The sequence below is a fragment of the Salmo trutta genome, chromosome 30 (assembly GCF_901001165.1).
Source record: "Salmo trutta chromosome 30, fSalTru1.1, whole genome shotgun sequence".
Classification (NCBI taxonomy): domain Eukaryota; kingdom Metazoa; phylum Chordata; class Actinopteri; order Salmoniformes; family Salmonidae; genus Salmo; species Salmo trutta.
Genome location: NC_042986.1, coordinates 12,144,297 through 12,170,708, shown reverse-complemented (window position 1 = coordinate 12,170,708; position 26,412 = coordinate 12,144,297). Strand labels below are relative to the sequence as shown.

The 26,412-nt window shown below is 41.4% G+C and overlaps 2 pseudogenes; both read right to left on the bottom strand.

Annotated features, from left to right (window-relative positions):
- Window positions 1-13,175, bottom strand: LOC115167970 (serine/threonine-protein kinase PINK1, mitochondrial-like; annotated as a pseudogene).
- A 2,556-nt stretch (window positions 13,176-15,731) lies between these two features.
- Window positions 15,732-20,252, bottom strand: LOC115168861 (trypsin-2-like; annotated as a pseudogene).
- Window positions 20,253-26,412: the final 6,160 nt, after the last annotated feature.

Below are 26,412 nucleotides of genomic sequence, written 5' to 3'. Positions count from 1 at the left end.
TGCTCCCCTAAAATGGGGGGACTATGTACAAAAAGTGCTGTAATTTCGGAACAGTTTACCCGATATGCATGAAAATACCCTCAAATTAAAGCTGACAGTCTTTAACCTTACAGTCATTGTATCATTTCAAAACCAAAGTGCTGGAGTACAGAGCTAAAACAACAAAAGTGTCACTGTCCCAATACTTTTGGAGCGCACTGTATTTGTTTCCTGAAAGCTCTACACACATGGGTGGAAATGGGGAGAGAAACTGTTTTGACATTATTATTTTCCTTTTTAAGGTGAATTCAATGGTTTTATATTGGTGGGTTCCCACAACTTCACAGAGTGACTTTTCTATTCCATTTCCACCACAATCGGAGGTCTTCCAGGTCCACGTTCGACATGAAGCACCTCTGTACTGTACCTCTGCCTCTTCCAAGCTCCCACTGGGCCTGCAGCCTCTCAGGAGCACCATGGCAGACTGGCACAGCAGCCAATCAGCTAACATCTTCATACCAGCGCTGTCCGGATTGGCCAGGGCCCGCCTTCCCCAGAGGCTGAGATGCAGCATGTTGGCAGCCACTCTGGCACTGGGGCACTGCAGAGAAACAACAATATGAGCATAATATGAGTCTTGGATTCAGGGCATATCTCTGATACCTCTGATAATGTAATGGATTTGCACACTAAGCACCAAACCCTTATTTACTGAACGGAATACTGAATTCATCTTTAATACCTTGCATACCCTTCAGTGAAGTAAAGGTTTGAAAATCCTAGTTAGACTCCTACCTTATTGGGGATCCTTCGCATGAGCAGCCTGACCACTATTTAAAAAAAATTACCTTTATTTATCTAGGCAAGTCAGTTAAGAAAAAAATCTTATTTACAATGACAGCCTACCGGGGAGCTGACTTGTTTGGAGGCAGAACGACAGATTTTTACCTTGTCAGCTCGGGGATTTGATCTAGCAACCTTTCAGTTACTGACCCAATGCTCTAACCACTAGGCTACCTGCCGCCCCGAGCTGCATGTCAGCACACACACTGGCAGGTAGGGCAGGGAGCTGCTTCTCCTGGAAACTCTTGCTAGCCAGGCCCCCTGCTCCATAGAACAGGTTGGCCTGGCCAAATATCTCATAGGAAATGGCACTGACAGCCCTGGCATCTGCCTTGCTGTAATTGATTACCACTCCCTGGCTTGGAACTGCAGTGGCCACCTTTGGAGAGACCAAAGATGAAAAGATGTTCAGCAACTCCTGGTAGAACAATCGAAGTTTGCTTCAAAAATTGATAGATAGAAAGGGTTTATAGAAGGTATGGCTGACCCCATTTAGTCGACTGGTCGACTGTTTGGTCGATAGGCTGTTGGTTGACTGAGATGTTTTTAGTCGAGCAGTCGCAAATATACAGTATGTTTTTGTTTTTTTATGGCACACGGACACCTGTCTTATTCACGCCTGTCTCAGTGGACTAATCCATTGCGGAGGCCACGGGGATGGCACACCAGTATCACCAGTAGTACATTTACCGTTCTTATCTACAATGTCTGTTTAGGTACTAGAGTTTCTGTTAATGCATTCAATATATTATTATTACAGTATTTTACCATTCTCATTGTCAGAGTGGACACGGTGTTTGCGGACCGTACAACCTAGGCTGCGCTTGTGAGGAATACGTTTTGGTTTATTTCATTCCATTTACGAGTTTTGTTTATAGCGCTCCTGTCAATGTTGAGTAAGGAAGTGCACCTGATTGTGCATAGAACTAGGCCTAGGCTAACTGGCCTGCACGCAAATGTAGGCCTATAAATGTGCCCATTTGGGGATCTGATTGAGAAATATGAAGTCATTTTTTCTTCACCTCAAACAGCAGGTAAACAAAGTCTGGTTTTACATATATTGACAATGAGATTCAAAAGGCACTCGCACATCTGAGCAATCTTGTTGCAGGTGCATGGCAACAATTGAAACAGGATGAAGGAAAAAAGGAAACCGCACACTGTTCTTGATAGTATCACTGGTATTAATAAGCTTACGTATCGGCCTAACGGCCTTCATCAGAGCTTTTGTGAATTTTCCGAAAACAGCACCTCTATGTAGACCTAGCCCCACCCACATCCGTTCCACGTATGGAAAGGAGTTGGAGGCAAAGGAAAAATAAATAAGTGCTACCAAACATAACAATATGCATTTCACAAATATTACAAAAGTGTATAGACAAGACGCACCGAACACGTCCATAAAATCACAACGAGGACATAGCAAGTTTTCATTAATCATTGGGTACATCATACGAAAAAACTAAGTAATCTTAAATAGTAACATATTTTAAATTCACAACACAACATACATAGGCATTTCATTATTAAGTCCTTTAGGAAATAATGTCTGGAGGGTGAAAATCCCAAAACATTCTCTTTTGCTCAAAGTATTGTAATGAACAGGCAGGGAGCAGGTCTCGAACCCTCGACCTTGAAGCCCGAAGTCCGGCGCGCTATCGACTGTGCCGCAAAAGCATGCTCATCCGGCAGAGTCGATTTCCGCGCTTATAAACCCAGGGTCGTTACACTACTCCCGCCTTTCAAAGAGCGCGTCCTCGCGCTAGCTTGCGACTCAACGCCTTACAGGAACGCGCTCACCGGCCAAGCACACGCACTGTCGTGGATGCAAGGTCCGATCACTTCCGACACCAATGTAATGAACAGGCAGGGAGCAGGTCTCGAACCCTCGACCTTGAAGCCCGAAGTCCGGCGCGCTATCGACTGTGCCGCAAAAGCATGCTCATCCGGCAGAGTCGATTTCCGCGCTTATAAACCCAGGGTCGTTACACTATTATTAATATCACCTCCCCTGTCTGATATCTTGACTTGTTTATAGCGCTCCTGTCAATGTTGAGTAAGGAAGTGCACCTGATTGTGCATAGAATTAGGCCTAGGCTAACTGGCCTGCACGCAAATGTAGGCCTATAAATGTGCCCATTTGGGGATCTGATTGAGAAATATGAAGTCATTTTTTCTTCACCTCAAACAGCAGGTAAACAAAGTCTGGTTTTACATATATTGAGAATGACAACAGTTCCTCAACGTTTCTCTTTCGATAACTCCTCGCGTGAAAGGGGAGGAGGGGGGGGGGGATGTCATGCTCTGTTCCGGTGGAAAGTCATAAAATAGGCCTACCTGATTACTTATCATTTGCACAAATAGTTTACAGCTGTGTCTGCCTGGAGCTCACTGGCACAGGAAACTTGGAGGGCCAAGAATATTTTATACAATGTTGCAAGTTTGCTAGTGCCAGCTTCAGGCCGGACCAAGTTGATAGTTGATACAATGTTTCACGGTCCTTGCAGACATGCCATGCGTAGCCATTGTGATTTATACGATATTAATATTATATAATTTTTGTATTTTACCCCCTTTTTTCTCCACAATTTCAATCTTGTCTCATCAGTGCAACTCCCCAACACGCTCGGGAGGCAAAGGTCGAGTCATGCATCTGTCACGGCCGTCTGAGGAAGAAGTGGACCAAAACGCGGCGGAGTTAGGGTTCGTCATATTTAATTAAACGAACACTATGCAATTTACAAAACAACAAAAACTGACAGCCAACACAGTCCTGTCAGGTACAAGCAAAATGACAAGAACAATTACCCACAAACCCACAAGGCAAAGTAGGCAACTTATGTGTGACTCCCAATCAGCCACAACCCTCTACAGCTGTGCCTGATTGGAAGTCACACGGCCAAAATTAATGAAACAATAAAAACCACACAGACTCTTCTGCCACGTCCTGACCCAACTACACCCTCTACTGGTCAGGACGTGACAGCATCCTCCGAAACATGACCTGCCAAACCACGCCTCTTAACACCCGTCCTCTTAACACCCGTCCTCTTAACACCCGTCCTCTTAACACAGAAGCCACCCGCACCGATGTGTTGGAGGAAACACCGTACAATGGGCAACCGAAGTCAGCTTTTAGGCGCACAGCCTGCCACAAGGATTTGCTAGAACGTGATCGAACAAGGACATCCTGGCAGGCCAAACCCTCCCCTAACCCAGACGACGCTGGGCCAATTGTGCGCCGCCTCACCGGTCTCTCGGTCACGGCCGGCTGTAACACAGCCTGGGATCAAACCCAGTTCTGTAGTGATGCCTTAAGCACTACGATGCAGTGCCTTAGACCGCTGCACCACTAGGGAGGTCCCTCTGGCTCCCTTTTGAGTCATTAGTTTGTCTTCATTATTTGATCACAGTGTGCTTAAAGCAGAAGACAAGCTCAATAGCCTACATATAGTTGATTTTAATAAAACACATAGGGTGTGTCTATATAAGGAAACATGCACCTTTTAAAATGTCAACCAATCGATTGGTCGAAACAGCAGATGTATCTCGGACGACCAAGATTTTTTTTAGTCGGGGACAGCCCTAATAGAAGGGCTTGTTGTTTTGAATGTTCAGGTTGTGTTATTGTATTTCTCTGAGGATGATTACCTTAGGTGCCATCAGGCAGGAGTTGCCATATTTGTTCACCCATATAGAGTTGAAGGGCAGCTGTAGACTGGAGTCTTTCTGATCCAAGCAGCAGCCAAAGTCAGTGATAACCAGCTGGGGGCAGCCATCTGCACAATAAAGATATTAAATAAAAATATGATTACTCAATGTTGGTTGAAATGAAGAAGAGGTCCAGCAGCTGCAGCACCATCAGAGAGCCCTCTCTCCTGCTGGGCACGTTCACCTCCAGGTAATGACGCAGGGTGTAAGGGTAACTATGGAAACGGGGAGGAGAGGTTAGATCAGTATACTCTGGGGTGGGTGAACATAGAGTTGGACGAATCTGGACATAATACATAATGGGCCGGTTTCCCAGACACAGATTAAGCCTAATCCTGGACTAAAAAAACAAATGCTTTTTAGTCCAAAAGTTGGCTTCATCTGGGGCTGGGAAACAGACCCCAAGACATTGAGATGAAGCTGGAGGATGGATGGAGGAGAATGATCCTTACTTCTTCATGACCAGGAGCAGAATACGGTTGTTGCCCAGGCCCTCAGGTTTGAGTCTGGCAGGACATCAGGGTACTTTCCTGGGCACCGGGTAGAGGGGGTACGTCCGCTGTGAACGGCCGGAATACCCTGATCACGTTGGGTTGGGCAGACACGTCCCCAAAATACCTGCAAAACTAACCAACAGCTGTTCAGTCAATAGAAATCAACTTGAAAGGCACTCTTGATTGCGTGCCAAAACTCAGTTTTATGTTCAGTCAATCTTCGAGAGACAATCTCAAAATATGTTGGGCTCTTCTGTGTCTATTGAAAGTAAGTTGATGCTGTGACTGATTGCTGTTACTAACCCGTTTAATGCAATCTGTTCCTCTTTTTCCTGTTTCATGGTGAGAGGGCCTGCAGGGACCAGCTCCTGAGACATGGGTCTCAGAATAGCCTTGCTTGATGAACCAGCCTGCAGGGGAACAGGGAATACAATCTTATTACTATGCCAATTGCATGCTGAACATAGCTAGTATTCTATAGTAATATTTGAAAACCAAAAGTAACACACACTCCATGTGCCCCAATAATCTGTCCTTACTTGTTGTAAGAACAGGCTATACAGAGTTTCCCCCATATTTCTTCTACCACTCCTTTTTTTTATCCATGACGTTCATGATATCTGAATATGGCTGTGCAATTAAATAAACAAAAATTATTTTGACAATTGTATAATTATTTTATTGTACTACATGTCGTACTTCCTTTTGGTAGTTCAGAAATTGTAGATAGAACTTGTAGACAGTGACAATTTTAGCATGTACATTTTGGTGGGGCAAAAAAAAAAAGGTGGGATGCATGCCATCAAAGCCACTACACAACACACCACTGAACAATACATTAATTGCACTATACCACTGCACACCTTGCTTTCAGCGGAGCCTTGTCTGACAGCGAAACAGTTAATTCAGCCTCATTTACTGCCTTTTAAAAAAACAGAGCTGATATGGCTGACTTGCTTAAAGAAATGTGGTTTCTACTGACAATTGAGATGTACAAACTATGGCAAAAGGGGACGACAAGCGCATAGAGCCAATCCGTAATTTCGATTAAGACATTAATGAGCGAACTAGGACGGATTTAGTCAATGCAACTATTTGTTCAGCACTTTTGAAATGTACGGCAACAGAATTCAGAACATGGGTGGTTCTTATAGTATTCTCCTTGTACACTAAGTCAGAACCGTAGGATATATTTCTCAAAAACAGACTATAGGCTACATGTGCACCACCAAGTCAGATCAGTAGGTGAAATTAAGAGGTGAAAATAGACCAAATTATTAGGGTGAGGCACATGGGCTACTAACAGCTTACTACACAACATACACTTTGTATTACTTTCTTAGCTACAGTATACATATCTCCCTGGCATATAACGTCATTTATGCAGCAGCATACAATACCTTTTTGGACTCACCTTGTTGTGCTGTGCTCACTTGAACAGGAGGGTGGTGCGGTGGTCCTTCGTGGGCAAATTTTCTCATCAAAGTCTGGCATTTTATGGATTTATGGTGCTTCAAGACAACTGGGAACTCGTGAAAAAAAGGTTGAATCATGATGACGTCAGTGATCTTCAGGTTGTAGCTCTAGAAAGAGGCCCGAGTTCACGACTTACATTTCCGAGTTGGATGGAAGTTCAAAACATATTTTCCCAGTCGTAGCTCGTTTTTCCCGAGTTCCCAGTTGTCTTGAACTCACTAGTCAGATTTTGCAGTTCCGAGTTAGCAGTTGTTTTGAGCGCTGCACAAATCACGCTTCATTGACAACATGTCCAACGTTGAATGGTTATAATTTTAAACTAGGAAAAGAGACCCTTAATCTTAGACTTGGGAAAATTGCCACAGCCACTCCACTGAATAGCAGGCTAATGATTGCTTTGAAATGCTTGCAGTTAGCCACTGATTCCTTCCAAACCCCTCATTGCTGAATTTGCGATTTCCAACTCGATGAGCACCGATACATTTTATCTATAATTTCTCCTCATTATTTCTCTTCATATGACAAGGATTAAAAAGGATTTGCCAGTAGATTGTCGACTTGATTCATGATGATGACTGCTAGCTAAGATTTTGAAAGTATGATGTTGACAGTCCAATCAAAGCTACTATAGATATAACGTGATTTGACATCAATCAATCAATCAAATTTATTTATAAAGCCCTTCTTACATCAGCTGATGTCACAAAGTGCTGTACAGAAACCCAGCCTAAAACCCCAAACAGCAAGCAATGCAGGTGTAGAAACACAGTGGCTAGGAAAAACTCCCTAGAAAGGCCAGAATCTAGGAAGAAACCTAGAGAGGAACCAGGCTATGAGGGGTGGCCAGTCCTCTTCTGGCTGTGCCGGGTGGAAATTATAACAGAACATGGCCAAGATGTTAAAATGTTCATAGATGATCATCAGGGTCAATTAATAACCAATTTGGGTTTCCAATCTCTCCAAAAGAATGTGGTGATCGATGGTATCAAAAGCAGCAGTAAGGTCTAGGAGCACGAGGACAGATGCAGAGCCTTGGTCTGACACCATTAAAAGGTCATTTACCATCTTCACAAGTGCAGTCTCAGTGCTATGGTGGGGTCTAAAACCAGACTGAAGCGTTTCATATACATTGTTTGTCTTCAGGAATGCAGTGAGTTGCTGTGCAACAGCTTTTTAAAAAGAAATTTAAAGGAAAGGGATTCAATATAGGCCGATAGTTTTTTATATTTTCTGGGTCAAGGTTTGGCTTTTTCAAGAGAGGCTTTATTACTGCCACTTTTAGTGAGTTTGGTACACATCTGGTGGACAGAGAGCCGTTTATTATGTTCAACATAGGAGACATCATTTTTTCTGTCGCCAATGACCTTGAGCCTTCTTGGATGGGCATTACTAATGTAACTTTATGGCAGCACCCAAGGGGCTAGAATTTTAGAACTCTACCCTTAGACTTGGCGGTGACGTAGTGTCCCCATGAGTGTCAGAAGACTGAGCCAATCACGGCGCAACACTCCGTATTTTATGCTGGCTTTCCCCACCACCACAGAAATCACTGAGCTAGGCTGAAACACCTGCATTTTGGAGCTGCCTTACTCAAGAAAACAAAAAAAGACCATGTTTGTATGTGGCTTTATTAACTCAATGTTAGATATTTTTTTTACATTGTTTGCAAACTGATATGTGACACATATTAATGCCAAAATAACATGCAAAACAGGCAAGCCCAAATAAATGTGGGTTTCATAACAGGTGAGACAGCCTAAATGACGGGTCTCCACTGCTTGTAGATCAACTTGTAGCTATTAAAAATATTGCCTAGTCAGACCATTACTCTGTCCAGCTATCTGATAGGCGTTATTAGAGAATTTTTGGCCAACATTATTAACTTGTCGATACTTCCTCAATTCCCGACTTGGAAGACAACCAATGTCTTCTAAACGTCCATGTCTAGTTGCATGGGTTTTGTTTGTATTTACAAAATGCTCCGTTATTAAATTAAATCAATGTTTTTCTCCAGCAATGTGTACATCACCATCTTGTCTATTTAAATCTTCTCTCATTGATTGAGATTGGTGTGTATTTTCTAAATTTAAACAAACCCCCTGCAACTAGACATGCATGTTATTTGTCACATGCGCTAAATACAACAGATGTAGACCTTACAGTGAAATGCTTACTTACCAGCCCTTAACCAACAATGCTTTAAAAAGTTTTAAGAAAAACAGGTGTTAAGTAAAAATAGATAAGGGGGATTAGTCTTTGTCGTGCCCTCTTCACGACTGTCTTAGTGTGTTTGGACCATGATAGTTTGTTGGTGATGTGGACACCAAGGAACTTGAAGCTCCCAACCTGCGCCACTGCAGCCTCGTCGATGAGAATGGGGGCGTGCTCGGTCCTCCTTTTCCTGTAGTTCACAATCATCTCCTTTGTCTTGATCACGTTGAGGGAGAGGTTGTTGTCCTGGCACCACACAGCCAGGTCTCTGACCTCCTCCCTATAGGCTGTCTCATCGTTGTTGATCAGGCCTACCACTATTGTCTCATCGGCAAACTTGATGATGGTGTTGGAGTCATGCCTGGCTATGCAGTCATGAGTGAACAGGGACTACAGGAGGGGACTGAGGACACATCCCTGAGGTGCCCCCGTGTACATAAAGTATTTTTAACATTGATACTTCAAACACTTCCAATCATGCACATACAAATAATAATGTGAATGTGAGCTGTGTAGTAAAATATAATTTGATGTATTCTACTGTGTTTCAAACACTTGTTAGAAAACACATTGAGGCATTTTCCTAATTTCTGAGACACAAGTCAATATCCACTTGCATTATTCAACTAATAAATTGTGTAGTAATCCTATTGGAAGTCTAACATTCTTCATGTATGTGGTTAGGGGTTATTGACATTTCATGGACTTGTAATGCTGTTATGAATGATTCTTGTTTTTCCTCTTGTCTTGTGAATACTACTATGACGCATTCTGTGTAGTGAATGTTGTCATTTCCACATAAGACCCACCAGGCTTGGATAGGTACACAGACCACTGATCACCAAACTACAAGGGAAAAGTTAGTTGGATTACTTGAGGTTGTTCCATTATAGTTGAATGGCTTTGTGATGTTCCATTCATTTTAAATCCACCTTAGATGTAGGTTTCCTGGATTAGACCTTGGTTCCATTCTCAATGCAGTCTTTCCCTTTCCCTTTCCATTTGAATTCAATAACTTTTTGACTGCACCCCTTTTGATTTTAACAAAACTTTTCATACATGTTTCCTCGTGGAAGAAGTGGTCAGAAAGTTACTTTTTGGTCCTGAATGCCAAAACATTCAGAAAATAAATGGGCTCAAAGTTGACCCATTTTGCATACCCCACCATACCATGAGTCATCCATGTCTTCATCACTGGAAAAGATCAATGGTTGAGTTTGAAATAATTTAAAAGCTTACAAACAGCGTTGTCAAACTATTTTGTAATTTCTTGACATTTTTTGAAATACATTTAATTTTTTTAACAAAATTATAAAATAGTTTTACAAAACTGTTTGTAAGCTTTTAAATTAGATCAATCTCAAACGTTTATCTTTTCCAGTGATGATGAAAACATAGATGACTCATGGTATGGTGGGGTATGCAAAATAGGTGAACTTCTAGTATCTTCCTCTCTTGAATGTTTTGGCATTCAGCTCCAGAAAGTCACTTTCTGAGCACTTCTACAATGAGCAAATATCTATGGAATGTTTTGTTCAAATCAAATCAAAAGGGGGTGCTGTCAAAAAGTGATTGAATAAAAGTGGTTTTACCATGCGATCATTCACAGATCATTGACAGATCCAAGTTGTATAAATAATTTACTTACCTCTTGCATGAACTGTCTGCAACCTCCACATGGTGAGATGAACTGGTCTTCCAGGTCACTACAAAATCAATCATATCATTAGCAACATTACCCGCAATGGTGATTTTCAGTACTGTGTTTTAACCAATATTTTATGTTGACAATAATACAGTGTAGTAGTATTTAAACACTTCAGGGAGATGACTTGATAGGAGTAGAATGTTTTAACCATCTACACACTCTGAGGGGCAGCAGAACCCAGTGAACTCAAACAATTTCATATAAAAGTGTTATATAGTCTGATGAACTCAACAGGACAAAATATAACTGAATCAATAATTATTTTGGATCAACTGTTGTTTACTCGGAAACAAAGCAAAGTTCAGGAATACTGCACCTGGCAATGGCAATAGCCTTAAAACGTCTGTATCCCTCAGAAACAGCTTTTGCAATAGTTGTTCTCTCTGCACAGAGGCCAAGGTTGTAGCATGCATTTTCTACATTGCATCCTGTTAAGAAAAAAGGAGGATAGTTTAGTTAATGTTTTCTGTGTTCGTAAGAGCTCCTGGAATCTCTGGAATGGTATCAAATCAAATACAGAACACATGTCTTCATCCTTAACACTATAAAATAATTTTAATGAATCTCAATGATCATTCTTGATTCAGATAACACTTAGAGGGTTAAATGTGATGCTGCTAAGGGCAGTCTGACTGTCATATTGTCACGTCCTGACCAGTAAAAGGGGTTATTTGTCATTGTAGTTTGGTCAGGGCGTGGCAGGGGGTGTTTGTTTTGTGTGTTTCGGTGTTTTTGGTGTAGGTTCTATGTTTTCTATTTCTATGTTTAAATCTAGTTTTCTATTTCTATGTTGGGTTTTTGGTAGGACCTCCAATTAGAGCCAGCTGGTTGTCGTAGCCTCTAATTGGAGGCCATATTTAGTTGAGGTTTGTTTCACTTGTGTTTTGTGGGTGGTTATTTTCTGTATAGCCTGTGTGCCTTATGGAACTGTTTTTTGTCATACGTTTATTTTGTTTAAGTGTTTTCATCAAATAAATTAAGATGAGCACTTTACCCGCTGCGCCTTGGTCCAATCCTTACGACGCCCATGACACATATATTGTTATTAACTTTTCATATTGTATGACCTGCACTAAACAGGAATGTAAATAATCAGGAATGTAGATCATCTGTATATTTGTATATCTCTGGACTAGTCATACAGGCAGATTTTTTTTTTACGTTGACATTTTAGTCATTTAGCAGATGCTCTTGTCCAGCAATAAGCGACTTACAGGAGCAGTTAGGGTTAAGTGCTTTGCTCAAGGGCACATAGACTTTCATAGATTTTCACCTTTCGACCTTTCAGTTACTGGCCCGTTGCTGTTAACCGCTAGGCTACCTGCCTCACCTGACCCACCCTCCACCCCTCTCTGACAGGATTAACCGTAAACAATCTAAACGCTAATGTGTCAAAAAAAAAAAAAAAAAAAAATGAAACAGAAAACTATAAAACAAGTTAGTCTCGACCAGGCCATTGTTATATAATTCAAAGCAAAACAGGATAAAAACAGTATTAAAACAAGGTTTAGACCTACTTAAAACATTTTTTGGAATAGAACAGAAGAGTTAGTTCTGTAGAATGCCTTCAGTGCAAAATATACATGAGGAGGGATACTTACTTTCAAGTAAAGAAAATAAAGGCTGTGTCCACAGTGGACAATGAGTTTGATTTACCAAGCCTTTACTCTACTGAGGACTTGCATTGCAATCACTTAACATTGCAGTGCCAATGAATGCAACAAATGTAACATTGCCTTGGTCTTAACAACCAATGTCATAATATCAATACTAATAATTACTAAGTGCACAGTGAAATCAAAACATTGGCACCACTGACCAACCTGCACAATAGTCAACATTGTGAGAAATGAATCTAACACCTAATACTTTTTATTGGTCAAAAAGTAGGAGCATATTAAAAACACTAAAAAATGAAGTATTCTGTCTGTGCAGTAGTTCAACAGACACAGGAGTTTTTGATAGCAAGCATGTTTTACCAATATTGAATCAGGAAAATGCTGTTTGTATCCACTGATGGTGGCCAGACCAGCCACTCTGACAACAATAAACTTTAGAACTTATTATTCTCCTTTTAGTAATTCCATTCCTATACAGAAGGCACATATTTTAATTCATTGTTCATAACAATGATATGAGCAGTCATGACTGCGCTGTAGGGCTTTATTCAAGCAATCTGAAGAGTTAAAACAATATGCAACATACTGTACCAAATAAATCAAAGGAACCATTTTATCAGCCCCCAAACCATGTATTATTATTATATTATTTGTAAGCCCCTCACCTGTGAAAACGGTTCCATCATGTGCCAACAGGGCTGCCCCCACCCGGAACTTGCTGTAGGGACAGTAGGCAAACTATTTGGCCCCCTGGGACTGGTAAATAAGAGGTTTAATCCAATCCTCACCCTCTTCTTCACTCGAGTGATTGCTGGCTTCTGTGTCTGCTTCGTCGACCCTGAGCTCATTGATCCTCAGGTCTGTCATAACAACACTTTCTTTGTCAGTGTCTGTGTTGTATCTGTGTCCGTGTGAGAGTGTGTTGAGAGAGAGTTAAGAGGTAGACATAGAGAGTGGATTGATTGACAGTTGTAGATAAAAAAAAGCAGGTTTTTAAGAGCCACTTGAAGTGGTGCTGTGTGTTTGGTGCCTACGATATCTGTAAAGACATCCTTTCAAATCAAATCAAACCTTATTTGCCACATACGCCGAGTACAACAAGTGTAGACTTTATCATGAAATGCTTACTTACAAGCCCTTAACCAACAGTGCAGTTCAAGAAGAAGAAAATATTTACCAAGTAGGCTAAAATAACAAGTAATAATAAAAAGTAACACAATAAAAATAACAATATCAAGGCTATATACAGGGGGCACCGGTACCGAGTTAGTGTGCAGGGGTACAGTCTAATGGCTTGAAGGTAGAAGCTGTTGAGGAGCCTTCTGGTCCTAGACTTGGCACTCGGGTACCGCTTGCCATGCGGTAGCAGAGAAAACAGTCTATAACGTGGGTGACTGGAGTCTGACAATTTTATGGGATTTCCTCTGACACCGCCTATTATATAGGTCCTGGATGGCAGGAAGCTTGGCCCCAGTGATGTATTGGGCCGTTCGCACTACCCTCTGTAGCGCCTTACGGTCAGATGCCGAGCAGTTGCCATAACAGGCAGTGATGCAACTGGTCAGGATGCTCTCGATGGTGCAGCTGTAAAACCTTTTGAGGATCTGGGGGCCCATGCCAAATCTTTTCAGTCTCCTGAGGGGGAAAAGTTTTTTTGTGCCCTCTTCACGATTGTCTTGGTATGTTTGGACCATGATAGTTTGTTGGTGATGTGGACACCAAGGAACTTGAAACTCTCGACCTGCTCCACTAAAGCCCCGTCGATGTTAATGGGGGCCTGTCCGGCCTGCCTTTTCCTGTAGTCCACGATCAGCTCCTTTGTTTTGCTCACATTGAGGGAGAGGTTGATGTCCATGGCACCACACTGCCAGTTCTCTGACCTCCTCCCTATAGGCCGTCTCATCGTTGTCAGTGATCAGGCCTACCACTGTTGTGTAGTCAGCAAACTTAATGATGGTGTTGGAGTCGTGTTTGGCCACGCAGTCGTGGGTGAACAGGGAATACAGGAGGGTACTAAGTACACACCCCTGAGGGGCCCAAGTGTTAAGGATCAGCGTGGCATACGTATTGTTGCCTACTCTTACCACCTGGGGGCGGCATTTCAGGAAGTCCAGGATCCAGTTGCAGAGGGAGGTGTTTAGTCCCAGAGTCCTTAGCTGAGTGATGAGCTTCGTGGGCACTATGGTGTTGAACGCTGAGCTGTAGTCGATGAACGGAATTCTCACATACAGTAGGTGTTCCTTTTGTCCAGGTGAGAAAGGGCGGTGTGGAGTGCGATTGAGATTGCGCCATCTGTGGATCTGTTGGGGCGGTATGTGAATTGGAGTGGGTTTAGGGTGTCTGGGAGGATGCTGTTGATGTGAGCCATGACCAGCCTTTCAAAGCACTTCATGACTACCGACGTGAGTGCCACAGGGCGGTAATCATTTAGGCAGGTTACCTTTGCTTCTTTGGGCAAAGGGACTGTGGTGGTCTGCTTGAAACATGTAGGTATTACAGACTCGGTCAGGGAGAGGTTGAAAATGTCAGTGAAGACACTTGACAGTTGGTCTGTGCATGCTTTGAGTACACGTCCTGGTAATCCGTCTGGCCCAGCGGCTTTGTGAATGTTGACCTGTTTAAAGGTTTTGTTCACAACAGCTACCGAGAGCGTTATCACACAGTCATCCAGAACAGCTGGTGCTCTCGTGCATGCTTCAGTGTTGCTTGCCTCGAAGCGAGCATAAAAAAGGCATTTAGCTCGTCTGGTAGGCTCGCGTCACTGGGCAGCTCGCGTCTGGGTTTCCCTTTTTAGTCCGTTATAGTTTTCAAGCCCTGCCACATCCGACGAGCGTCAGAGCCGATGTAGTAGGATTCAATCTTAATCCTGTATTGACGCTTTGTTTGTTTGATGGTTCGTCTGAGGGCATAGCAGGATTTCTTATAAGCGTCCGGATTAGTCTCCCACTCCTTGAAAGCGGCAGCTCTAGCTAAAGCTCGATGCGGATGTTCCCTGTAATCCATGGCTTCTGGTTGGGATATGTACATACAGTCACTGTGGGGATGACGTCATTGATGCACTTATTGATGAAGCCATTGACTGAGGTGGTGTATTCCTCAATGCCATTGGATGAATTCCAGGAACATATTCCAGTCTGTGCTAGCAAAACAGTCCTGTAGTGTAGCATCCGCGTCATGACCAGTTCTGTATTGAGCAAGTCATTGGTACTTCCTGCTTTAGTTTTTGCTTGTAAGCAGGAATCGGTGTCCAAAGCAGTTCATCAGAAATTAATAATAAAATGAAGTTGTGGTTTGGCATGGGGCTGTTCCACACAGAATTACATGGGATCTTTGTGCTACCCCATACAATTGCTACTGTGTTTGCCCTCTACTCAGAGCCAGGACCATATATTTAGAGTGTTGGACCAACTTTTAAACATTCAGTTACATAGCAATATAGAAATATTTCCCATGTAATGTTAATGGGGTGCTAACATGATTGCCATAGAATGTTTGTAGCATCATGTAAATTAACATAATGCAGAAACCTCAATGGCCCCGCTCTCTATAAGTACATGACTCTGCTCAGAGTCACAGCCACTGCTCTTGTTCATATGGTTTCAAACTGTGGCAAGCAGGGGTGGAATAGGATTAATTTAGGAATCACTCTCATCCCTGTGTGAGCCATTTTTCTGGGACGTTTGTCTTGATTCAGTTGGTGGGGTTGTCATTGTTTCTCACTTTAGTGTAGACTCCTGGGAAGTAAGGGTTGGCACGACTGATTCCCCATGAGACAATGCCTTCTAAGTTTCCATTGCAGATAAGGAGTCCGCCCGAGTCGCCCTTGTGGAGGAAATTAATTAATTACATGCTATGCATTTTAATTAGACATACTATGCTGTTTTTACTTAGAGAATTGTCCATTGCTAAACATTACCTGTCAACATTTTGGACAAACCTACTCATTCAAGAGTTTTTATTTATTTTACTATTTTCTACATTGTAGAATAGTAGTGAAGACATCAAAACTATGAAATAACACATATGGAATCATGTAGTAATCAAAAAAGTGTTAAACAAATATATTTAATATTTTAGATTTTTCAAAGTAGCCACCCTTTGCCTTGATGACAGCTTTGCATACTCTTGGCATTCTCTCAACCAGCTTCATGAGGTAGACACCTTGGAATGAATTTAATTTAAAAGGTGTACCTTGTTAAAAGTTCATTTGTGGAATTTATTTCCTTCTTAATGCATTTGAGCCAATCAGTTGTGTTGTGACAGGTTAGGGCTGGTATACAGAAAATAGCCCTATTTGGTCAAATACCAAGTCCATATTATGGCAAGAACAGCTCAAATAAGCAAAGAGAAATAACAGTCTGCCATTACATTAAGACATGAAGGTCAGTCAATATAGAAAATGTCAAGTTTCTTCATGTGCAGTCGCAAAAACCGTCAAGCGCTATGATGAAACTGGCTCTCACGAGGACCGCCACAGGAAAGGAAGACCCAGAGTTACCTCTGCTGCGGAGGATAAGTTCATTAGAGTTAACTGCACCTCAGATTGCAGCCCAAATAAATGCTTCACAGAGTTCAATAACAGACACATCTCAACATCAACTGTTCAGAGGAGAATCAGGCCTTCATTGTCGAATTGCTGCAAAGACACCACTATTAAAGAAAACCAATAAGAAGAAAAGACTTGCTTGGGCCAAGAAACACGAGCAATGGACATTAGACCGGTGGAAATCTGTCCTTTCGTCTGATGAGTCCAAATTTGAGATTATTGCTTCCAACCACCATGTCTTTGTGAGACGCAGAGTAGGTGAATAGATGATCTCCACATGTGTGGTTCCCACCGTGAAGCATGGAGGAAGAGGCTTGATGGTGTGGGGGTGCTTTGCTGGTGACACCGTCAGTGATTTATTTAGAATCCAAGGCACACTTAACCAGCATGGCTACCACAGCATTCTGCGGCAATACACCATCCCATCTGGTTTGTGCTTAGTGGGACTATCAGTTGTTTTTTAACAGGACATTGACCCAAAACATACCTCCAGGCTGTGTAAGGTTTATTTGACCAAGAAGGAGCGTGATGGAGTGCTGCATCAGATGACCAGACCTCCACAATCACCAGACCTCAACCCAATTGAAATGGTTTGGGATGAGTTGGACCGATGAGTGAAGGAAAAGCAGCCAACAAGTGCTCAGCATATGTGGGAACTCCTTCAAGACGGTGGAAAAGCATAACCTCATGAAGCTGGTTGAGAGAATGCCAAGAGTGTGCAAAGCTGTCATCAAAGCAAAGGGTGGCTACTTTGAAGAATCTAAAATCTAAAATATATTTTGATTTGTTTAACACTTTTTTATTTACTACATGTTTCCATATGTGTTATTTCATCATTTTGATGTCTTCACTATTATTATACAATGTAGAAAATAGTAAAAATAAAGAAAAACCCTTGAATTAGTAGGTGTGTCCAAACTTTTGACTGGTACTGTATGTTAATATTTTTTGCTGACGCAGGCATGTCTTCTGTGACTTAGTCATAAGTCTGGGTGTACAGATAAGAGCCGTTTGGGTGCAACCGCAGTATGTGACATCCTGTTGTCACAATCTACAGGAACTTAGCTGTGTGGAAACATGCAGGAAGGAACATACAATGGTGGCAACATTAGCTATCTTAATCTGCACAGACAAGCTAAATCACATTTTACACTGTTCTGTCCCTGTTTCCACACATCTGCTAAACTGTCACGTAGACAGATAAGAGGATCTACTTTCTATAAAAGGAGAGAGACAACTCTGTTCGTTGAGCATTTTAATTGTGCACTGTGAGTGGATTGTTGAACTACAAAATTTTTTGCAAATCTTATAATAAAGTTATTGTTTAAAAGAATCTGCAGTCTCTCTTCCTAAATAATTTCTATCATACCCTGTAGAACAATAACACAAAAGACACAGTAGTGAACAAAAGCTCTGGTCCTTTTGTTAGTGCTACAAATGAACTCTTAGTTACTTCTGACCAACTCCCTCCGCTCAAACTCGAGCCAAGAACTGACCCTCTCCATCCGCAAAGGATGCAGCACTCAAAGACTTGGCCTCAATTAGTTGACCTGACATGTCATGATACGGTATATTGAATGTTTGTTTGTTTCTTTTTTGCTTATAAAGCGCATTGAGATGTCTATTATGAAAAGCGCTATAGAAGTTTAATACATTCATATGATTATTTTATTATTAAGAGATCATAGCATATCCTATGACCTGGAGACCAGTATCTGATTTCCCTTATCTGAACACATACATTTCCCTAATCCAAACGGTAAATATCCCCATTGGCTCTGGCCCAGTTTTTAAGGGCCACACCCTATTATTCACACCAGTCACATCTTGTGACAGATGTTAAAGATTTGGTTCTGAGTGCCGAGATTAGGCTTTACCTGACAGGAGTCCTTGCCACCAAAGTGGGTCCTACCGCACATCATGTTGTCTATGGTCCTCCAGTAGCAGCAGCAGCAGTAGTAGCAGTAGTAGCAGTAGCAGCAGCAGTAGCAGTAGTAGCAGTAGTAGCAGTAGCAGCAGTAGTATTAGTAGTAGTAGTGGCAGTAAGGTCTACACATCCGCAGCACAGGGGACAGGTAGTAGCTGTAGATACGGGTGACGCCCCAGCCACTCACCGTACAGGTGGACCCATGGAGACCAGGGGTGTTGTCTTCTGGCAGTGCGGCAGGCTGAACGCAGGCATAGAGCTGGGCTCGCTCACTAAGCTAGAACACACACAACCATAGCAAAGGCACACAATCAGATGCTGACCAATCAGAAAGCAGGGATCAACAGGAGCGAAGTGAAGTTATGGATTTTAGTGTCTAGGCTGCAGTAGTATCTTAAGTTGCGCAGTGAGCAGACTAACTGAAATATAAAGTACAAACAACAGTAATAAGCTTTATTGTAAGTGTTATGCCTGTGTTGGTATTGAAACATCTCTAGCTCATGGTGGTGAAACGTTAAAATAAAGTCTCTTACCTTGATGAGCAGGATGTTGTTGTTGAAGTACTGCGGCTGTAGTGATAGAAAAACAAAACACTTTCATTTCACTTTAGGACCAATAGAATTGTCCAAAACCCATTCGAGCTAAGATGAATCCACCCAAATATGCTATTGTGTACATTGCACACTGTTATCCATCACTCTCCCATAATTGTAGTCAGTACTCACGGTTTCCAGCAGTGGGCAGCAGACACCCACCTACTTGGGTCAGATGAGTGGCTCCACGGTAGTTACGCCTGGTACTTGATAGAATATGGCTGGACCTCCTGGCCTCTGATGATTCTCTTTGTAAGTGTCTCTGTGGATTAGAATGAGAGGACAGTTATTCATCTAAATTGGTAAACTGGTTTACACAGATTCGTACACGGGCGTACATTAAAAACCGATATGGATACACTAATTGAACAGAAGGCTGAAAAAGGAATACACGAGGCCTGATTGATGATTCTGTTCAAGGCTCTGTGGGTCTCATTAGAAAAACGATGTAAATTATGAAACCGGTGTAAACTGTATGCATTAATTACACAAAATCACTAACCTGCTGGATATTGGCAGCAACTGTACTTTAAATTGTCATACTATTTTAATGTACAAACATCATGTTTTTCACCTACAATGTACCTTAGGCTGTGTATACAAAACATTAGGATCAGCTTTATTGAGTTGCACCCCCTTTTGCCCTCAGAACAGCCTCAATTCATCGGGGCATGTGTCGAAAGTGTTCCACAGGGATGTTGGCTCATGTTGACTCCAATGCAAATTGGCTGGATGTCCTTTGGGTGGTGGAACATTCTTGATACACACTAGAAATGTTGAGTATGAAACCTAGCAGCGTTGCAGTTCTTGAATCACTCAAAATGGTGCGCCTGGCACCCACTACCATACTCTGTTCTTAAATATTTTGTCTTGCCCATTCACCCTCTGAATGGCACACAAACACGATCCACGTCTCAATTGTCTCAAGGCTTAAAGGGATACTTTGGGATTTTGACAATGAAGCCCTTTATCTATCTACTTCCCCAGAGTCAGATGAACTCGTGAATACCATTTTTATATCTCTGGCTGCAGTTTGAAGGAAGTTGCTAACTAGCGTTAGCGCAATGACTGGAGGTCTATGGCTATCTGCTTTGCGCTAATGCTAGTTAGCATTGGCTCACGAAACTACCTCAAACCTACTTCATACTGGACCCCCGAGACATAACAATGCTATCCAATAGTTAATCTGACGCCGGAGAAGTAGATAAAGAGCCTCATTGCAAAAATCCTGAAGTATCCCTTTAAAAATACTTATTTAACCTCTACAGGATCAGTGTGCCCCCCAAGGGACTGTTGAGCTAACATAGGATAATGTGATTAGCATGAGGTTGTAAGTAATAAAATAAAAAAATCCCAGGACATAGACATATTTGATATGGGCAGAAAGCTTAAATTCTTGTTAATCTAACTGCACTGTCCAATTTACAGTAGCTGTTACAGTGAAATAATACCATGCTATTGTTATAGAAGAGTGCACAATTATGAACTTGAAAATGTATTAATAAACCAATTATAGCCTTCCCTGTAGCTCAGTTGGTAGAGCATGGTGTTTGGAACACCAGGGTTGTGGGTTCAATTCCCACAGGGGGCCAGCACAGAAAAAAATGTATGAAATGTATGCATTCACTACTGTAAGTCGCTCTGCATAAGAGCGTCTGCTAAATGACTAAAATCTAAACGTAGGCACGTTTGGGCAGTCTTGATACAACATCAAGACTGCTGAGATGAACAGATATGCAATGGGTCACTGGATCAGTCTAAAACGTTGCACTGCTGCCATCTAGTGGCCAAAAACTAAATTGCGCTTGGGCTAGATAATACATTATGGCCTTTCTCTTTCGAATCAAAGATGGTAGATAGTACAAAAATAAATATTCATATTTTTTTCTTTGTATTATCTTTTACCAGATCTAATGTGTTATATTCTCCTACATTAATTTGCACCTACATTAATTTGCACCATTGAGAGCATCCTGACCGGTTGCATTACCACCTGGAATGGCAACTGCTCGGCATCTGATCGGAAGGCGCTGCAGAGGCCAAGCTTCTTGACATCCTGGACCTATATACTAGGCGGTGTCAGAGGAAGGCCCAAACATTTGTCAAAGACTCCAGTCACCCAATTCATAGACTGTTCTCTCTGCTATCGCACGGCAAGCGGTACCAGAGCGCAAACTCTAGGACCAAAAGGCTCCTTAACACCTTCTAACCCAAGCCATAAGACTGCTGAACTACTAAACTGATCAAATGGCCCCCCGGAGTATTTACATTTTTACACTGCTGCTACTTGCTGTTTATTATCTATGCATAGTCACAAATTACCTTAATTAAGCTGTACCCCGCATATTGACTCGGTACCAATCGCCTGTATATAGCCTGGTTATTGTTATGTACAATTCTTGTGTTACCTATTGATTGATTCGATTTTTTTTTACTTTAGTTTATTTAGTAAATATTTTATTAACTATATTTCTTGAACTGCATTGTTGGTTAATAAGGGCTTGTAAGTAATATTTCACGGTAAGGTCTACACCTGTTGTATTTGGCGCATGTGACAAATACAATTTGATTTGATTTGATTTCACTGTACTGCTTTACACCTGCTGAATGTCGTGCATGTGACAACAAAACGTTGAAACTAAAAATGTTAGTCTGATCATGTAAGTTGTTGTGTTGTACACTGTTCAGTGGAAATGGACTACAGGGACTTCAAAGGTCAAAATAACCTTTTCTAATAGACCTGACAAGCGGATGGTTATCTTGGCAAATGAGAAATGCTCACTCACAGAGATGTAAACAAATTTGTGCACAACATTTGAGAGAAATAAGCTTTTTGTTTGTATGGAAAATTTCAGGGCTCTTTTATTTCAGCTCATGAAACATTGGACCAACACTTTACATGTTATATTTTTGTTCAGTTTATATTGGCACCCTTGACAGATGGAATGGCTCATAGCAGCAGGAGCCTACAGTATATCCTATTTCTGAAGCGTGGGGCAGCTGGATGTACAAGTACACCACCTGGACAGGATGCTAGTCTATCGCAGGGCCAAGATAACTGCCCACAAATGCTTATTGTAGCCATCAATGAGCTTGCTGCACTTTTCTACTGCAAGCTTGGCCCTCTGTTGAGCTGCAAACTGCTCCAATTCTGCAAAGTTTGAGGGGTGACTTCAACCAACTGCTGCTTTCAATGTGATTCAGACCTGCACTCAACGTTGGCCACCACAGAACATACAGTATCGCCATTTCCTCTTGAACCATTCCTGGGTGTTTTAACGTGTTTGGGGTAATTGTCCTGCTGAAAGACGCATACTCTTCGGAGACCCAGTTGTTGGATACTAGGTTGAACATTGGAGTCCAAAACACCTTGATTTCATGATGTCTTGCACACGTTTAAGGGCCCCAGTACCAGAGGCAGCAACCCCACAGCATCATTGAACCTCCCACATGTTTGATCCAAGGGTGTTCTTTTCTTTGAACGTTTCATTTGGAACCAAATAAAACATTCAAAGAATTGTAAACCTAAGTTTCAAAAAGGAAAATTGTTTGTGCAATGTTGAAAATCCTATAAAATGGTATGGGAGACCAAAATATTATTTCAATGTCAACTGATTTTTGAAGAAATGGGGAATTATTGAATTTATATATTTCTCCACTATAGTTAGAGTGTCATTGTGATAACCGTTTACATTGTTGTCTGATCCCGTCTCTGATTCTATATTCCACACCTTGATAGGAAAATTACCAAGAGACAGAAACAGTTTTGTAGGTCAATTCTAAGCCAACTCTTTTGTTACTCACAAATACACGGAGGACTGAGGAGTTGTACTATGAATATACTTGTTGCAAACCAGGCCTGAGTTCCTGAATGAACAAGCCTATTGACACAAATTGACAAAACAACATCTGACAGTTCCCTATAGCGCTCATCACTGCTGTGACAGTAACGCAGTAACGCAGATTAACCTCTCCATCCCTATACAGTATGTTATTAAGCCACTCGCTACTTGCTATCAGTCACTGTTCTGCTTGATGGTTGTGACCAAGGACCAGTGGTGGAAAAAGTATTTAAATTGTCATACTTGAGTAAAAGTAAATATATCTTAATAGAAAATGTCTCAAGTAAAAGTAAAAGTCGCCCAGTAAAGTACTACTTGAGTAAAAGTCTACAATTATCTTGTTTTTAAGTATGGTGGTGGAAAAAGTACTCAATTGTCATACTTGAGTAAAAGTAAAAAGTAAAAGTAAATGCTATACATCCAATTCCTTATATTAAGCACACAAGACGGCACAATTATTAAAAATTTTCGGACAGCCAGGGTGTCACGTCCTGGCCAGTATATAAGGTTAATTGTTTTGTAGTTTGGTCAGGGCGTGACAGAGGGTATTTGTTTTATGTGGTTCAGGGTGGTGTGTTTGATTTAAGGGTGTTTGATTTAGTATTTCCGGGGTTTTGGTTTATAGTCTATGTTTATGTATTTCTATGTCTAGTCTGGTGAGTGTGTTTCTATGTTGGTTAATTGGGGTTGGGACTCTCAGTTGAAGGCAGGTGTTGTCTATCTGCCTTTGATTGAGAGTCCCATATATAAGGGTGTGTTTGTGTTTGTGATTGGTGGGTGATTGTTCTGTGTTCAGCCCTAGGCTTTGCCAGACTGTTTTGGTTGTTCGTTCGTTTTCGTGTTTTGTTGTTTTGGAGGGTTCTTTTGATAGTTTAATAAAAGTCAAAATGAGCATACACGTACCTGCTGCGTTTTGGTCCTCTTTCACCGACGACAATCGTGACACAGGGGCACACTCGGACATCATTTAACATGGTATTTGTGTTTAGGGAGTTCATCAGATCGGATTCAGTAGTGATGATGACAACGCGTTAAATTGATAGGTGCGTGAATTGGATCATAATTCTGTCTTGCCTGAGCATTCGAAATGTAACGATTACTTTTGGTGTCAGGGAAAATATATGGATATGGATATTTGCTTAAGGAATATAGTGGAGTAAAAGTAAAAGTTGTCAAAATGTAAATAGTAAGGTAAAGTACATACCCCAAAAAACGACTTAGTACTTTAAAGTATTTTTACTTAAGTACTTTACACCACTACCAAGGACTGTGATTTACTAATGGCTGTTGAGGTGGTCCAAGGGCAGACAGTGGCTCATGACTCTGCTTTATATACGGGCCTTTGTAGCACCCTGTTCCAATTATGCTCTTACGGTAAATTGGGTTTATTAAGGTCATGTTCATCTTTTCCTGAAAGGGAAAGTAGAGCGTGTCACATTACTGTGTATATCCCACTATTTGCAATTCAACAGTATACGTTTGCAATATTTTCCACATATTCAGAAATGAAATAATAGACATTTTGAAGAAAGCATTATGCAGTACATTATGCAAAAGCATGTTCTTTCCTGGTTGCCAATGTGTTAGTGAGATCACGTTATTATATAGATACATTGTGTGAAATTATATACAGTCATGACTGTGTATATAAAATTATTGTATTTTTCCAGAAGGATATGTTACAGTATAAAGGATATATAGGATACTGTATGCACATGTTAGGGTGTAATCAACTTTCTAAGATTTCATATAATTTGTCCTAATGTAGATCAAGATAAACACAAAACATTTCTGGATTACAGTATATGTAAGAAGGAATTAACAGAGTATTTATGTTTGACCTTTTTAGATTCCGGAACTGGAATTTAGTGAGCACATGGTCCACTGATATCTATCTGGTACATAAACTTAAATAACAGACACCTGAGCTGGACTGTAAGGTAAATTCATCTCGATATCAAATATTGTTACAGGTCAGGGGTCAAAACAGTGAGGTCACCGTCATACAGACAGGCAGGATTAGGGTAAATTCCACTGAAATTCCAGTTCATTTTCTTTACAAAAAGGAAAATTGGAATTTCACTTTTACTTCTTGAATTGACAGAATTAATATGGTATTGACCCCAATTATCCATGACCCCAGGGATATGAAGATGGGGTAATGCCCTTGCACCGTGGAAAAACAGCTTTGGTCAGCACCCAGAGGATGAGCAGCAGAGAGAAGGAGGGAGGGAGGTTGCTTGCTGTGTCAGACAGTGTCAGATGCAAATTAGCTGGCTGAGGGCCATTAGCTGGCTGAGGTCAGGAGGTCCACCAGGAGAAGGTGGCACTGGTGAGAGAGAAAGAGAGAGGGAGACAAAGAGAGAGAGAGAAATACAGAGAGAGAGGGTGCGTAAAATGGCACTGATGAGCCCTGTCAATGCTCTGTGCTCCATTTTTAATGATACCCTAGCCAGGCCTGTTGGGAAGATGTACTGGGCCAAGCCTGAGGCAGTACACTGCTGCGGCTCAGTCAAACGGTAGTCAATCACTCCAGACAGTAGAGATCAATAAGAAAAGGCACAATAATGATGAAGAGCTGAGAAACCTCACTCTTCACTCTCTTTTTCATTAAGACATGAAGTCGACCCATTTCTCATACACATTGGTGGTACAGCCCATTTCTCATACACATTGGTGGTACAGCCCATTTCTCATACACATTGGTAGTGCTTTGGCTGTAAAATGCTCACCAGGGGCGATCTTATGGTAAGACAGTGTATTGCATTTAGGCCTTAGACAAAACGCATAGCAGGTTGCTGCACTCATTCAGAATGTTTACACCTACACCAGTGTGTTGAACATTTTACAAAAACACATTTACTTGAAGAACAATGCAGATGCAAAGTTTGATATCAGAATGACGGCACAGACAGCACAAACCGTCATTTTGTTACACAACTTTGCAGCTGCGCTGTTCTTCAAGTAAATTGATTTTTGTAAAATGTTCAGTGGAAATTGTTCAAATTAGTCTTTGTGCATAGAATTGTATGATTTGTTTAACTTTGCAATCATTGATTTTATGTTTGGCATATATTTTAAAGTGAAAAATCTGAGTCTCAGCGTCACTCTGTTTCCGTGGAAATTGCCCCTTTGTCCCTGGGAAACTAGAGAAAAACATCTCCCCAGCCCAGCAGCAATCAGCAGCCTAACATTTCTTCCTTTCTAATCATTAGAAAAGACTGAAAAGGTCACAGTACAGGTTATGCCAGGGGGTGTAGGCTTTACATTGCTGCTGCTGCTTCAGTTACAGTGCATTCGGAAAGTATTCAGACCCCTTGACTTTTTCTACATTTTGTTACATTACAGCCTTATTCTAAAATTGATTCAATTCAATGTGTTCCTCATCAATCTACACACAATACCCCATAATGACAAAGTGAAAACAGATTTTTTTTAAACGTTTGCAAATGTATTACAAATA